This window comes from Rhinolophus sinicus, chromosome 9 (assembly GCF_057876585.1).
Source record: "Rhinolophus sinicus isolate RSI-liver-muscle chromosome 9, RSI-T2T, whole genome shotgun sequence".
In the NCBI taxonomy this organism is placed as follows: Eukaryota; Metazoa; Chordata; class Mammalia; order Chiroptera; family Rhinolophidae; genus Rhinolophus; species Rhinolophus sinicus.
In genome coordinates, this window is record NC_142509.1 from 18,952,160 (window position 1) to 18,967,393 (window position 15,234).

Sequence of the window (15,234 nt, forward strand, 5' to 3'; positions counted from 1 at the left end):
TATTTTCTCTATTTTGTATGTTTGAAATTTTCCATAGTGAGGAAGTTTTTTTGTTTTTTAAGAGAGACTGATATGCTTTCACGCATACACAAACACAAAATATCCTTCCTTTAAAATGTAACTATATCACAAAAATGGTTTCCTTCTTGACACCACCTTAAGTCTGAGCCCTGGCCTGGTTTCCCAGTCCTCTAACCAGTCCTCTCGGCTTCCTGTTTCTCTAAGCCAGGGGTCAGCAAACGACAGTCCACAAGCCAAACGTGGCCCATCACTTGTTTTTGTACAGTCCACAAACTAAGAATAGTTTTTGCATTTTTAAATGGTTGGGGGAAAAAAATCAAAAGTATATTTCATAACATCAAAAACGTACATACAAAATTCAAATTTCAAAGTCCACAAAGAAACTTTAATTGAAACAGTTACGCTCATTTATTTACATATTTCTGTGGCTACTTCTGTGCTACAATGACAGACGCGAGTAGTTGCAACAGAGATCACACCACCTGCAAAGTCTAAAATATCTACTATCTGTCCCTTTACAGAAAAACTCTGTCAACCACTACTCAATGATATGCCTGCCTTCCTCTCCCTCAAGAGACTAAATCCTTCACCTCAGGAATGCTCACTACTGCCTCTCCTTTGTTCAAGTCCCACCAACTCCTAAAAACCTAATTCCCCTTTCCCCCCTTTCCAAATCCTAACCATTATCAGCAGCTTATGTGGAAGCCGGTAAGCTGAACGTTACGATACAGGCTGAGCCTTAGAGACGCTGTCCCTGTGTGGACAAGGGTGGCTGATCACCACCTACTCACTTCCAATCTTTCAAAGCAGGCTGGCAGGCTGGCAGCTGGGATGGAGAGAGCACATGATGCAGGGCATGAAGATTGCAGAAGCAAGCAATGTACATGTCAGTACCCCTGCAGCAATGTCACCATTGACATATGTAACCAGTACAAATGCAAGTTAGAAGAATGCCTCTCCAGATACCAACTCAAGACAGCATAATTCCAAAAAGAAATTAGGAAGAAACAGCTGAAGAGGGGCAGAAGGAAATGAGAAGAATATCTTTCACTCCGACAATTTAGAGGCTCTCACAAAGCATGGTTAATGGAGACACTGGCAAGGGGGCAGTCCCCTTCGATGGGAGAGAGGCCTACAAAGGAGACACAGCAGAGTTCAAGCTGGAACACCTCAGGTCAACGGGTGTCCTGACTTCCCTGAGTTGGCACACTAAATAAGGTGACAAACGTGCTGGTCCTAAAACCCAGGGATCACTACCATCTTTGCATGCCCTTTGGAAACAAATAAGAAATAAGAAATCTGGACTGTATCTCTGCAACTCAAGTCCCAGATAGGAAACCCTGATCTTATGCAGATGTTTTCATCTCTGATTTTTCTTTCACCTGTACTGAGGTATAACTGACAAAGTTCTATGATCTTTAAAGTGTACATCGTGGTGACTGATATACATATACACTGTAAAAAATTCCCACCATCTACTTAATTTACATACCCATCACCTTGCCTCCTTATTTATTTTTTGATAAGAATCATCTCCAATTTAAAGCGGCAACTAAAAGGAACCAGATTTTGCAAGAGTACAGGTACTGCCAAAGGTCAGGATTTGATCTTATTTTCCACGTGTTCCCAGTAAAAGGAAAACTGAAAGAAAGCCTCTGGAAGATTTCCTTCTGGGAAGCAGTGCGGGAGTTCCGGCTGACTGTAAGCTTACTACCAGGGTATCAACACCATCCTCATTTGATTTACACCGGATCCAGGAAAACAGGAATCTGTACTCCTCAGAGGGCCTGTGGGGTACTGTGTGCAGTTCTAGAACAACACCAGAAGGAAGGAATCTAATAACTAGCCTATCTCTAGTCCAAAGGGCTCTAGAAGCAACTCAAAGAGAGACTTTCAAACTCAGCAAGTAAAAGTAGCTGTGTCAAACTTAAGAAGATCCAGGAGACAGATATAGGACTAGTGAATGAAAGTTATCAACAGACAGACTCCAAGGCAGCTAATAATCAGAGGGGCCCCTACATTCAATGAGCTACCTAATGGTTATGTCCTTCACCTCACTCACCAGATTCTAGTGGGGCTGGGAGGGCAGCTGCATCATAAGCTGTTCAGACTAAAGCTGAAATGTGAAGTTCTTGCACTGACTTTAGTTAGCTAGATAGATACTCAGATACAATTTTCATCTTTAATGGTGGCTCCAAACAAGAGTGGTATAACTTCAATCATTTTAAAAAGCATCATATTGCACTTATGTGGGGAGAATTCTAGCTTACTTTTTCACTTGTCTGTTTCTCTTATCTCTTGTTCAGTTCAGCTCCCCCCTCATCCCAAATCTCCAACCTCACTTCTGACACAGCATAGCACAGACCTGATCACTGAACAAACATCTCAACTCTGGACTCTGACAATTTTTCTCAAAACGTTCTTTTTCAGAAGGCACTCTCTGGTATCAATGCAAAACTTGCCACTGCTGACCACCGTCTCCCCGCATTTGCAATATACAGCTCCTCTGGCCAGGCAAAATGCAACACCGATGTAGTTTTCTATATTTTTGCACAATCACATGAAACTACAAAAAAATAGGATAATAACCTTGGATGGTTATCTCAGAGGATAATAAGCCTTGGGCGAGACAGTAAATACTGCGCTAGCCTTCCAGCAGAGACTCTTACTTCTTTAGCAAATCCTCGCTTTAGCCTACCATCACAGTACACACTCTTCAATTTTTATTTTGTTTTTTCAAAAATATCTCCATTGAAATAGTATTGGAAAAAATTATGAATTCCAAATTTGTACTTTATTGTCACTTTATTTAAAATAATATGAAAGGAATAAGCCCACATTCCAAATGTGAAAAAAATTAACCCACAAAACAAAATTTTCATTACTAATATAAAATAGTATTGAATGTCAAAAAAATTATCATTAAATATTATCAAGACCGCCCCATATTAAAAATTTGCTTCTGAGTGGCTTAAGGGAGAAGAGGCACGAAATTAGGAAAGAGAGAGGCCCATCCAACCTCTCAGTCAAGACAGGAGGCAGAGGGAGGAGGCAAAGAAGAGAGTAAAAAAAGGGGGGGAGTGGACTTCCATAAGAAGAGCAGGCATCAAGTTTAATCCCCCCATCACCCTAGGACACCCCCCCACAGCCTTTGTTACTACGAGCTGGTAACTTGAAAGGGCTGCCCCTTCAATTCTTGGGCAGTTTTTCACGTATGGAAACAAATGGCAGTTTAACGTAACTACCATTTACCTGGGTATCTCGCAAAGCAACACAAAATAGATCCATCCCTTCCCATGTAAAAGCTCTTCAAACATTTCAATTACAAAGGAAACAATGTTGTACCTACATTTTCTATACTAAGTAGCACTGTAGTTCCTTTAATCATAGGACAAATGCATTTTAGCGGAAAAGCAGCATGTTATAGTGAAAAGAACACAGGACTTTTAGTCTGAAACCCGGGCTCAGATCCAAGCTTGGCCGTTGGTTAGCTCTGTCGTCTTAACCTTGTTTCCTCACTTACAAAATTAAGGAAAATAATAGTTGTGTGAACTACCTCAAGATGTGTTGTGAGAGGCCCACATTTAATGAAAGGAAACGTAGGCTTCTTCGACTATGCTGCCATAGGTGCTCATTCGACTCCACAGGACTATTAACAGAAACTTCATAAACCTTGTGAATTAAATTAGTTTTATAAATAAAGTTTTGGAACCCAACCCACCTAAAAGCATGTGGCGGGGGAGGGAGTCAGAAGCAAAGGCAGGAGGAGGTAAGAAAGAATCCCAGCGCAGCTAGATGGTATCCTGGTTGACATTTATATTCTACACTAAGCCTTCAGAAACACTACTTGAACATAAACTTGCAGGTTACATTTTTTTATTTAAAAACAAGGCCTGTTAGTAACTAAAATGTCAAAAAAACTATTTTGCAAAATAACATTTTATTCATTACAGTGAAATTCTGATTAATAAATGATCTGCATTCCATCACGATCGACCTTTGACCCAGAGTGGAGGAGCAAGCCACTGGGTGGTTAACAGGAAAATGAGTAAATTGGTGTCTAAAGTGTGCATTTCTAACTTCATTTCAAAGTCAGTATTTTTTTAAAAAAAATTAGAACAGAAATATTTATTTTAACTGCTTATTTTACTTTGAAGGCCAACAGAGAGGGATAAGTTAGCGCAGGCCCAACTAGGCTGCATATCAATATAATCTGACCTTCGAGGGGAGGGCATGGTTTTTTCCTCCAGGCCTAACCACTCTACGCAAGCCAGATTATTTTCCCTAAACATCAACATGAATAATTTAAAGAAGGTTTTACTGCAGGGTACAACCTCAATAATTCATAGGGCAATATAATAAATACATAAAAGTTCAGGAAGAAAACAAGACTCTTGAACGGGCCTGGAAATTTTGCCATGTCCCCCAAAAGTACTCTCAGCTGCATCCATCAGACATTTCCAACATACATACCTCACCTGGCTTTTGGTGAAGGGTGTCTATTCCTTATCACCAAAGTAAGAGGATGTGGATCCAACTTACAAATGTGCAAACTTTGTTACCAAGGACAGATACACTTATCTTTCAGGCTCATCAGTTTATCTCACAGAAACATTCCACATCCACATTAAACAGTTGTTTTTTTCCTTTATGAAAATGTTTCCACTTTTGCCTGCAAGGTGGTTAATACTAACACTGCTACAGTAACTTCTTTTGGTACTTTGGTACTTCATATACACTACTCAAAGCTGCCACAAACTCAAACTATACAGGTAAAACCCTGTGCTATAGTACTTGTTTGTTTCCTGACTTCCCACCCCTCCCCCACAAGAAAGTAAACTCTAAGAGTGCAGGGGATTTTGTTTTGCTCAATGCTGTTGCCCCAGAGTCTAGAACAGTCCCTGACACATAACAGCCACTTAATAAACATCTGCTGAACTGAAGAAACAAATGGTACATTTATACTATGGAACAGTACTATGAAGTACTAATCACAATGAGTTAGCGTGATAACAGCTGTTAATGGAATTTCCAGAAGTATTAAGAAAACAAGAAATGGAAATGTCAAAAATATGACCTTATTTTTTTGAAAAGTATACCCCAAAAGCCCACACAGTAGAGAGGAAGTGGAGAACTCAGAACCCTCATACACTGCTGGTAGGAACGTAAAATGATGCAGCTTGGGAAAACAGTTTGGTGGGCTCCTCAAAAAGTTTAACTTAATGTGTTTCCCCGAAAATAAGACCTAATCAGAAAATAAGCCCTAGCATGATTTTTCAGGATGATATCCCCTGAAAATCCCTAATGCATCTTTTGGAGCTAAAATTAATATAAAACCCGGTCTTATTTTCGGGGAAACACAGTAGCTACCACATGACCCAATGATTCCACTCCAAGGTATATAACTAAGAGAACTGAAAACACATGTCCACACCGAAACTTGTACAGGAAAGTTCACAGCAGCATCGTTCGTAATAGCCAAAAAGTGGAAAAAACCCAAATGTCCACCAATTGATAAATAGATTTTTTCAAAAGTATGGACTATTATTTGGCCATAAAAGGAATGATGTACTTACATGCTACACCATAGATAAACCTTGAAAGCATGCTAAATGGAAAGGCCACAAATTGTATGATTCCACTTATATGAAATATCCAGGGCCGGCCCGGTGGCTCAGGCGGTTGGAGCTCCGTGCTCCTAACGCTGAAGGCTGCCGGTTCGATTCCCACATGGGCCAGTGGGCTCTCAACCACAAGGTTGCCGGTTCAACTCCTCGACTCCCGCAAGGGATGGTGGGCTGTGCCCCTTGCAACTAACAACGGCAACTGGACCTGGAGCTGAGCTGCGCCCTCCAAAACTAGGATTGAAAGGACAACAACTTGACTTGGAAAAAGTCCTGGAAGTACACACTGTTCCCCAATGAAGTCCTGTTTAAAAAAAAAAAAAGAAAGAAAGAAATATGCAGAATAGGCAAATAGGCAAATCCATAGAGACCGAAAGTAGATTAGTGACTAACACAGGCTGGGGGAAGTGGAGTAACTATTAATGGGTACAAGGTTTCTTTCTGAGGTGATAAAAAATGTTCTGGAATTAAAGAGTGATGATTAATGCACAACTCTGAATATAATAAAAACAGGTGAACTTTCTGCAGGTGAACTTTATGGTATATGAATTACATCTCAGTAAAGTTAAAACATACGCATTTGCAAATGCATACATTAATGAATACACGAATCCATGAATCTATGAATGATGTATTCATGTACGTGCACTCATGCACTCAGGTATTCCAATAAATTCATGAATGATGGAAAACAGTGTGAAATGTTGATGATCCTGGTCATGGAGGATGGGGGGGGGGGGGCGAGGGAGACAAGTGTTGAGGCAAGGAGATAACAAAAATCAAAAACAGACCAAACACACATAAGCAAATCCAAGGCTAGAAGCCTTGAGTAGGGGGACTGGGCGACACTAAATAAGTGTGCAATGAAGTGAGCATGAAGAATAAAAATGAGAGAACTAGGGTAGAAAAATCCAGCAGGTAATTTAACAGAGCACAGAAAGCAAACCTGAGCAACTGTAATGATTCAATGGAGTTTGCAAGAAAATGCAGGCTACCAGAAAGGGAGAAGAACAAGAACATGGGACAGAAGATTTAAGACAGGACCAAATCCACCAAAGGTTTAAAAAAAAAAAAAAAAAAGCATGCAAGAAGAAAACTCAATAGCTCCTGCTCAAGAACTCTTGGGTCTGGTGAGGGAGAGCCAAAACATGACAAGGAGAGAAGCTTCCAGGACAAGAAGGGAGTGGGACTCAGGACTCTCCTAGGTGGGAGAAATTGGCATCTTTTGGAAGAAAGTGTCCACCTGTCACCGTTCTGGAAAAAAGCAGCCCCAACAGACTGCCTTGAGAATTCCTGCTGGACGAGGTGCCGCTGGAAAATGGCTAAGTTGTGATTTCTTCCCAAAAACATGAGAAGGGAGAGAGGAAAAAGGGACTTTAATTTGTAACAGGTATTTTTTGACAAAACACTGCTGCCAGTTTCTTTGCATGCCTCTTTCTTAAGCTTAACCAGGGTCTTTTTCTTTTCTTTTTTCTTTTTTAATGTAAGCTCAGTTCTTTTGAAAAGAAGTGTAATATGGGGCTTTTTAAAAAGAGACAAAGTATTCTTTCCCCTTTAATTTCTGTTTTCCCTAGGTTATGCACACAAGAGACAAACTTGAAATCTATTCTCTTAATCTCTTAAACATTGACTGTTTAAACACATCAAATTAAAAAAAAAAAAAAAGTTCAAGGTAGAAGGTACACAAGGTTAGGGAAAAGGCAGCAAAATGCATAACGCTTCCAGAGCCGGGAACAAGGACGCTGCCCACCTGATTTCTGGATGATAAAACAGACATTAGAGACCGAGTCTCCTTCAAGAAATAGGATCTGAATTAGACACTCAGGTACAATTCAATGGCCTTTGCAAGCTGGTGTGCGTGACTGGGAGGTGTCCCAAGGCTGCTGAGGTCAAGTGCACCTGGAGTGAAAAGCTCCTTAAGGGCGGGGCTAAGTGGCCCACTTCATACCCGGCACATACCGCACCCAGAAGATGAAACTTTACATCAAGCCACAAACTCTGCTATCCACTGCGGTGTCACCAGCTAGTGGAGGGAGCAGACAAAACACAGGGCGCCAATTCCTAACTGGACAGGGTGCTGGACAAGTCTGCAAGAGACACGATATGGGATGTCTTCCAGGCAAGGTAGTATCTGAGCTGAGTTTTGAAGGTGATAATCAGATGAAGTGAGAGAACATTCCAGCAGAGGGAGACAACTGGAGAGAGTTCAAGGGACCAAGAGTTGTTCAGCAGAGCTCAATGAAGCACGTGAAAAAAGGGTGGGGAAAAATGTAAACGGAGGCCAGAGCCCAGTGATGAAGTGTCCTGGATACCAAGCCAAGGATTGGTAGATTTGATTATAAAGACAGTGGGAGCCATTGAAGGACTTTAAATTGCAGGGGTGGGGGTGAGATGGTGACTACAAACAGATTGCTATTTTGGAAAGACCTAGGCAGGAACAAACCTCTGGATTTAACCCAAAAATAAAGGAATTACAATAAAGATGTGGGAAAAGGTAAAAAACAAAAACAAAAACAAAAAACAGTGTTAACATCTGTACTCATGGACAAATTTCTTTTGTGGGGTTATCAAATTATCCTTTGAAAATGGAACACTCAGAGGTAGCTGAAAGCAGTCAGTCCTCTGAATGTAGAAATGAATATTATTAAGAATTAGAGATTGCATTATTCATTTTAATTCAAGACACTTTTAAAATGTATGTTTGACACATTTTGATACACTGTAGTTTTGCGAGTACAAAAAAAAATGTATAACTCTAAATCTTATCTGCTATTAACAGCAGACTAGGAGGAATTTTAAATACTTCACAGACACAAAAATCATCTGTTACATTCGCTTGGAACAGACCATAGCCACTTCTCCCCCTCAGCATATCTGAAATGTAATCTGTAAGCCTAATTTCTTGATGATCGTGTTATTTCCTTACAAAAAACTGAGGCCACAATAAAGATTTCTGAGCTGACATAGTACCCCCATGGGGGTTCTTTAGCTCTGCAGTTAGTCTATTCAACACTAACAATTCCAACCACCAGGAGGAATTTCCCTGCCTGGGTTTATTTTGTTGGCACAAGTACACACACACACACACACACACACACACACACACACACAAATATCCTAACAGTCTGTATCCAGTAGGAAAGGATGATCAGAATAGGAACATCTTTACTGAAGCAAATTTAAGAGAGCTTTCTCAGTTGCCTATGACTAACGACCACAAAGTGAATTCATATTTATTTTTAAAAAATAATCTATATTTTAATCTTAGCAGCAAAAACCCCAGGAACTTTTTCCTAAACAATCCAACAACAAAACAATAGATTCTAGGCTTTATTTCTAAAAATATCTTATTCTCATGAGACAACCAACTTTGTATTTGCCATTTACAATCACCATATAACACCATTTACCATCATTTCATAAAAGATGCTTAATTTTAACACCAGAAAATTACGTCTTTTTAGAAAGGGCAGTTCTTTAATTGAACAAATTTAGTTTTATGAAAAACTCCCCATATTTTCCTTGTTTTTCTCAATACACTAAGACCCACTCAACACTTCATTTCAGGGGCCTGACCAAGAGTCTCCAAAATTTGTTCTCACCAACTTATGATGCCCCCTCTCCCATCTTTGAGGAAGGACCACAAACTACGTCATGGAACTGATAAGAAGACCTAGTTCTCTCTCTAGTTGAAGAGGACTCCCCTTAATTGGAAAGACTCAGCAAGAATCCATTAAATGTTAAATTAGCAACTCAAGCTCCTTTCCATCTCCTCCTCCACCCCCCAACACACACACACACACACACACACTACAGATGGGGAAATAAAGGTCCAGAAAGGAAAACAAGTTGCCCAAGGCCATTAAGCTAAGAGAATTTCTCTAGCCTACTGACACTCCGTCACTGTTCCTCTACTGAGCTGGACAGTTTGTGTAACACCATGTACAAGTCAGCCATGTGATTTAAAGATGCATATAGTTATATGGCAAATCATGTATTATAAAAACCCCACCCTGATAGTAATTTTGAACCGAAGCAATACTATCATCTGAGTCATCTGAAATATAAGATGTACACTGTCACGTCAGTTATAAGGAGAACCTCGGTTTCAGAAAAACCCCTTCTCAGGATGATACATTGCACTGTAGATACATATCCTAAAAGTTCAAGCTTAAAGTGGAAATTTTGATACAAACTGCACCTTAACCACAACTGCTATAATTACCCTGCACTATGACACTCAGATTATTTGGAATATTACCAAGGCGCATAATGATAGAGGTTTCCTATGGCACAATATTCACTTTCCTACTGAAAAGTCAAGAAAATCCCTACATAACTGGACTATACATGGGCAATTAAGAAGCATTCTCAAGCTACCAAAAGTGGCTCAGTCTTAAAGACTGCTTGGTGCATACTAACTAAATCAGGGGGGAAGAGACAATTTTATAGAGGAAAAAAAATACTGCATCAGCCATTTCTTTACAGAACAATTTTATACAGATCAAAACTCTACTTCTACTTACATCATATATACTCTTCTATATTGTGTGGCTACTTTACAACCTATATGTATTATGCTGATATTCACTGATGCCTAAGAAGAGAACAGTTCTGATTGCATCTCAAGATGCATCTTGGGTGACAGCAAACGCTGCTGGGCTCTGCAACATTTTTCAGTTTCTTGAATCTGTTGTAAACTCAGGAAACACTGTCAGTGGCTTGAGATGCTCTTTTTACAACACATTTGTCCCTGTAATCAAACTAGGGCAGCGAATTTATGGTAATTTTTCCTGGGCCCCGCCGTCCGTACTTGCTCGCAAATTATCAAAAGCATCAACAAATCAAGTTTCTCTGTATTTGAATGGTCACAGGCATTCTTAGTCTTGTACATAGGCTGGAACTACTTGGAAACTGATTTCTCTTCCAGGTATTTCTGGGGAACTGCCCAAGAATGAACTATCTGGTCTTACACGTAACCACTTAAGCCATACAATTACCAGGTTGAGGGAAATGCAAAAATCCTCAGCAAAAACACCGATTATTCACATCCAACTTGATGCAATTAACCAGGTCTCAAGAAAAAAATAAAAAAGACATTCCGTCTGCTTTGGGCTAACCTCCCAGCGGAGCGTGGCGAGGCAGCGGGTGCGGGCCTCGGCGGAAGGTGAGCCCGCAGGAGGCCCGGGGTCCGCTGCCTACGGCTCTGCTCCCCGCTCCGTGTACTCGAGGTCCCGGAGCAGTACTGTCCCCTCCCGGGGCATGGGACCAGAGGACCAGGAAGGTAAGGCGGCGGCCCCGGCCTCTCCTAGGGCTCGAGGAAAGCAAAATGTGAGGGTTGCGCCCGGTGCCTCGGCTCGGCGAGAACCAGCGGGCTGAGAGCCTAGAACCAGGCCACACCACCCGGTAGGGGCGGCTACCGAGTCCCGCGGCACAACTGCGGGTCGGCGGGGCAGCCCGGGAGGGGTACCGCGCAGGCGCGGGACGGGCTGGGGGGCCCGGGAGGGGGAGGGCGCAGGCGCGGGCCCGCCGGGGGTCTGCGGGGTCGCCTGGGCCTGGCCGCGCGGGCGGCGCTGGGGAGATGGACTGGCCTTCCGGGCCACACTGAGGGGATCGGGCCTTGGCTCTTACCGCGCGGCGCCGCCTCGCTCGCTCGCTGGCTCCGGGTTCGGGCCGGGCGGCGAGCTCGCCCGGTGGCGCGGCCCGAATCCGTTGAGTCCAGCCTCAGGGTAGCAGCCAACCCCACGGCGCCGTTCGCCCGGCCCGCCCTTCCTCTCTTGTAGTCCCCGCCCCCGGCCCGCCTCTTACCCGTCCCACAGGGCCGCCACCAACTGCGCAGGCGCCCTAAGTCCCCGCCCACATCCTTCTGTCGCGCAGGCGCCTGGAACCCCGCCCACTCCATCGGTGTTCCTTCTGGCTCCGAGTAGCGCAGGCGCTCTACTACCTGGCCGGGCACAAAGAAGGCTCCGGTAACCTCTGCGCGCTTCAGGCCTCACCCTGAAGCACCCGCTGGCAAATCCCCCGGGCGCGGGTGGGTGATGAGTGTAGAGCTTCCTCGTCCCAAAAGCTTAACCTCGCTCAAAGGTGCAGTATTCAAGCAGTATTTATTTACATTGTGCCAAGGATGGTGCTAGACATGAGCTAGTTTGGTGAAAAAAACCCACAAGCCCTGCTTTCCTGGCGCTCCCCGTGCAGCAGGGAACGCAGACAATAAACAACTAAGCAACCAAAAAAAAAAAAAAAATGAGGCTAAATATGCTTGATAAAGTTAAGGAAGTTCTGTTAGGTTGCAATTATCATACAGGTTTTTTCTGTGATAGTTTGACATACGTTAGATTTTTACTACATCATCTTACTTTCCCAGGAAAAAAACAACTTCATCTTGATTTTTTTTAATACATTGCTGGCTCATTTGCTAATATTCTATTTTGCATTTTTGCATGTATGTCCATAAGTGATATTGTGCTATACTTTTGCTTTCATCTGTCCATGTCTGCTTTGGGATTAAGTTTATAATAAATTGACAGTGCGTTGAGATTTACGTTTTCTATTTCTGGAAGATTATATGTAAGGTCAGAATTTTCTCTTCATTTTAATGCTTACTGAATTTACCTATAAAATTATCCAGGCCTGGTGATTTTCATTGGCTTTGTTTGTTGCGAGATATTTGAGGGCATGCGATGCAGAATTTAAGCATTCCATTTCTTGAATGGTTCTAAGTCTAGACGGAATTTCTGTTTTTTCCTGCGTAATTTTTACTAAGTAACATTTTTGCAAGAAAGTGTCTGTTTTGTTGACATTTTCAAAATCATCATCGGCATAAAGTTGTTAATGTAATTCCCTTATGGTTTTTGTGTTAATTTTATTTTTTATTTCTTTCTGAATACATTTCTAACACATTTACATATTTCAAAATTCAGAAAGCATCCATTCCTGTAGTTCCTCCTCCCAGATGCAACTAACTGTATTCAGTTTCTTCATACCCTTCTAGAGATACTTTATGAATATAAACAAATATCTAATATAAACAGATATGTTCTGCTTTTTTTTACAGAAGTGGTAGTCAATCATAAATTCTGATCTGTACCTTTATATATATAAATTAATTTTTCATTTTTTTATTTTTTAAGATTTTATTGGGGAAGGGGAACAGGACTTTATTGGGGAAGAGTGTGTACTTCCGGGATTTTTCCAAGTCAAGTTGTCCTTTCAGTCTTAGTTGTGGAGGGCGCAGCTCAGCTCCAGGTCTAGTTGCCATTGTTAGTTGCAGGGAGCACAGCCCACCATCCCTTGCTGGTGTCGAACCGGCAACCTTGTGGTTGAAAGCCCGCACTTAAACCAACTAAGCCATCTGGCCACCCAAGAGCTGAGTGGCAGCTCATTGATTTTATTGTAGTTGCAGAGGGCACAGCTCGCTGGCCCATGTGGGATTTGAGCCGGCAGCCCCGTTGCCCAGAGCTCGCGCTATAATCAACAGAGCCACCCGTCTGTACCTTTCTTTTTAAAACCAGAATAGCCATGGTGCTTTAATACTCTAGAAATAATCAATTATTCAACCCTAGTGTAGGACTGAGGTCATGACTAAGGTCAGACAGCCTGGGTTTGAATCCTGGCTCTCTCACCTACTAGCTGCTTATCTTTATGTTTCAGTTTTTTCATCCACTAAATGGGTGCTGTCATGGGTTGTTGTGGGGATTAAATGGAATAATGCACGAAGAGGGAGGGCTTAGCATGATGTCTGACACCCGGCAAAAATGCCTGGAAAATGTGAAGGCCATTAATGTTACATCTGTCTAGGCATTGACAGTTCGAAGAGAACTCAACATCACTCAGATCCTCACGCCAACCCTGTAAGAATTGAACAGAAGATAAATTTGAGGCTCAAAGAGGTTATTTCACTTGTCTAAGACCACCCAGGTAGCAAGTGGCAGAAACAGAACAGAACTGCCTGGTCCCAGGCACCTGCCATCACCCATTTGCTACTGACAAGCAACAGACACCATTAAAAGATACTTTTTTACATTAAAGGGCACAAAGTAAATGTACAACTCAATGAAATATAAAAAGTGAAGTTCAAAAAAAAGAACTTTAGCAGTTTCTCCATTAACTCCCCCCCCCCCCCAACAATACATCCTTCTCAAAGATAACCACCATTCTGACATCTAACTCAGGATTAATATGGACTGATTTTGAACTTTAAATCAAAGAAATCATATTGTATTGGTTTCCCAGGGCTGCTGTAACAAATTACCACGACCTTGGTGGCTTAAAACAACAGAAATGTATTGCTGTACAGGTGTGGAGGCTGGAAGTCGGACATCGAGCTGTTGCTGGCAACTCTGAGCTTCCTCTGAAGGCTCTGGAAGAGAATGCATTCCTTGCCTCTCCCGCCTTCTGCCAGCTGCCTGCGTTCCTTGGTGTTCCTTCTCCCGTGGCTGCATCACTCCAATCTCTGCCTCCATCTATGGCTTCTCCTCTGTGGGTGGGTGTGTGAAATCTCCCTCTGATTCTTTCTCATAAGGACAGTTGTGATGGCATTTAGGGCCTGTCTGGATAATCCAGATGATCCCCCATTGCCGGATCCAGAATTTATCACATCTGCAAAGACCCCTTTCCCAAATAAGGCAGCATTTACAGGTTCCAGAGGTTAGGACTTGATATCTTTGGAAGCCATTATTCAGCCTACTATAAGTATTTTGGAGGGTCTGCCTTCTTTCACTCAACATTAGGTTGTGAGAGTCATCCATCTTTTTGCATGTGTCTGTGGCATGCAAAATGAATAAAATTTTGGTGGTTGTGTGGGATTCCATTGTATGAATTTGCCATACCATGGTTTATGCATTCTACTATTGATGGACATTTGGGTTGTCTCCAGTTATAAACTACTAGTGGAAAGAAAATTGGATGAAGCAAAATAGAGTCCTGGTGTCTCCAATGGAAAGCTGTGTATCCTTGGAACACACCCTTGTAGGTTATCATTCTGATTCTGTGGGGGCTCTGGGCCTGTTCTTGTCTTTTACAATTCTGTACGTTGTGGAAAACTAGTGTCAATGCAAATGGTTCTTTTCTAGGGACTTGCAAATAATTCTTATCTGAGGGCAACCCTCCCCCACAGTGGAAAAGCCAGTTTTGCCTCCATTTGCAAGTTTATTTCAATTTTTTTGATCTATAAATGTGTCTGGCTTTTGAATTCTCCTTTGAACTGATGGTGACATTTCACTGGTCCCTTCATTTAATTGAGGAGTTAAGGGAACTTCTTGATACATGTTTATTTTATACTTGTATAACAGTCACGATTTTACTTTTTTTTTTTATTACTTTTTTAATGTTAGGCATAAAATTCCTATGACTATTCTTGTACACAGCAAAGTACTTTTTTTTTTAATTGGGGAATATTGGGGAACAGTGTACTTCTCCAGGGCCCATCAGCTCCAATTCGTTGTCCTTCAATCTAGTTGTGGAGGGCGCAGCTCACTGGCCCATGTGGGAATCCAACCGGCAACCCTGTTGTTCAGAGCTGGTGCTCTAACCAACTGAGCCATCCAGCCGCCCCAAAGTACTTTTAATGAGCCAAACCACTAAACTAGAT

At 42.1% G+C, this 15,234-nt stretch overlaps 1 protein-coding gene and 1 long non-coding RNA gene across 7 annotated transcripts in view; one reads left to right on the plus strand and one right to left on the minus strand.

The window, feature by feature from the left end:
- Positions 1-11,420, minus strand: part of SPECC1L (sperm antigen with calponin homology and coiled-coil domains 1 like) — a 128,580-nt gene extending 117,160 nt beyond the window's left edge. Inside the window, exons 1-2 of one of the 5 annotated variants that reach the window (XM_074321713.2) lie at positions 11,277-11,385; positions 5,598-5,949 (exon numbers count right to left, since the gene is read on the minus strand). The gene's annotated coding sequence lies outside the window, so the exon portion shown is untranslated. Of the gene's footprint in view, positions 1-5,597; positions 5,950-11,276 lie in introns of all 5 variants that reach the window. The other 4 variants (XM_074321714.2, XM_074321716.2, XM_074321715.2 and 1 more) reach the window with 4 other exon arrangements.
- Positions 11,421-11,529: 109 nt separating this feature from the next.
- LOC148757291 (uncharacterized) lies at positions 11,530-14,449 on the plus strand. Of its 2 annotated transcripts, none has more exons than XR_016022364.1 (2): positions 11,530-11,729; positions 13,878-14,449. It is a non-coding gene; the product is annotated as an uncharacterized LOC148757291 (long non-coding RNA). The 2 variants fall into 2 exon arrangements; XR_016022365.1 differs by having other exon boundaries at positions 13,942-14,449.
- The last annotated feature ends 785 nt before the right edge of the window (positions 14,450-15,234 follow it).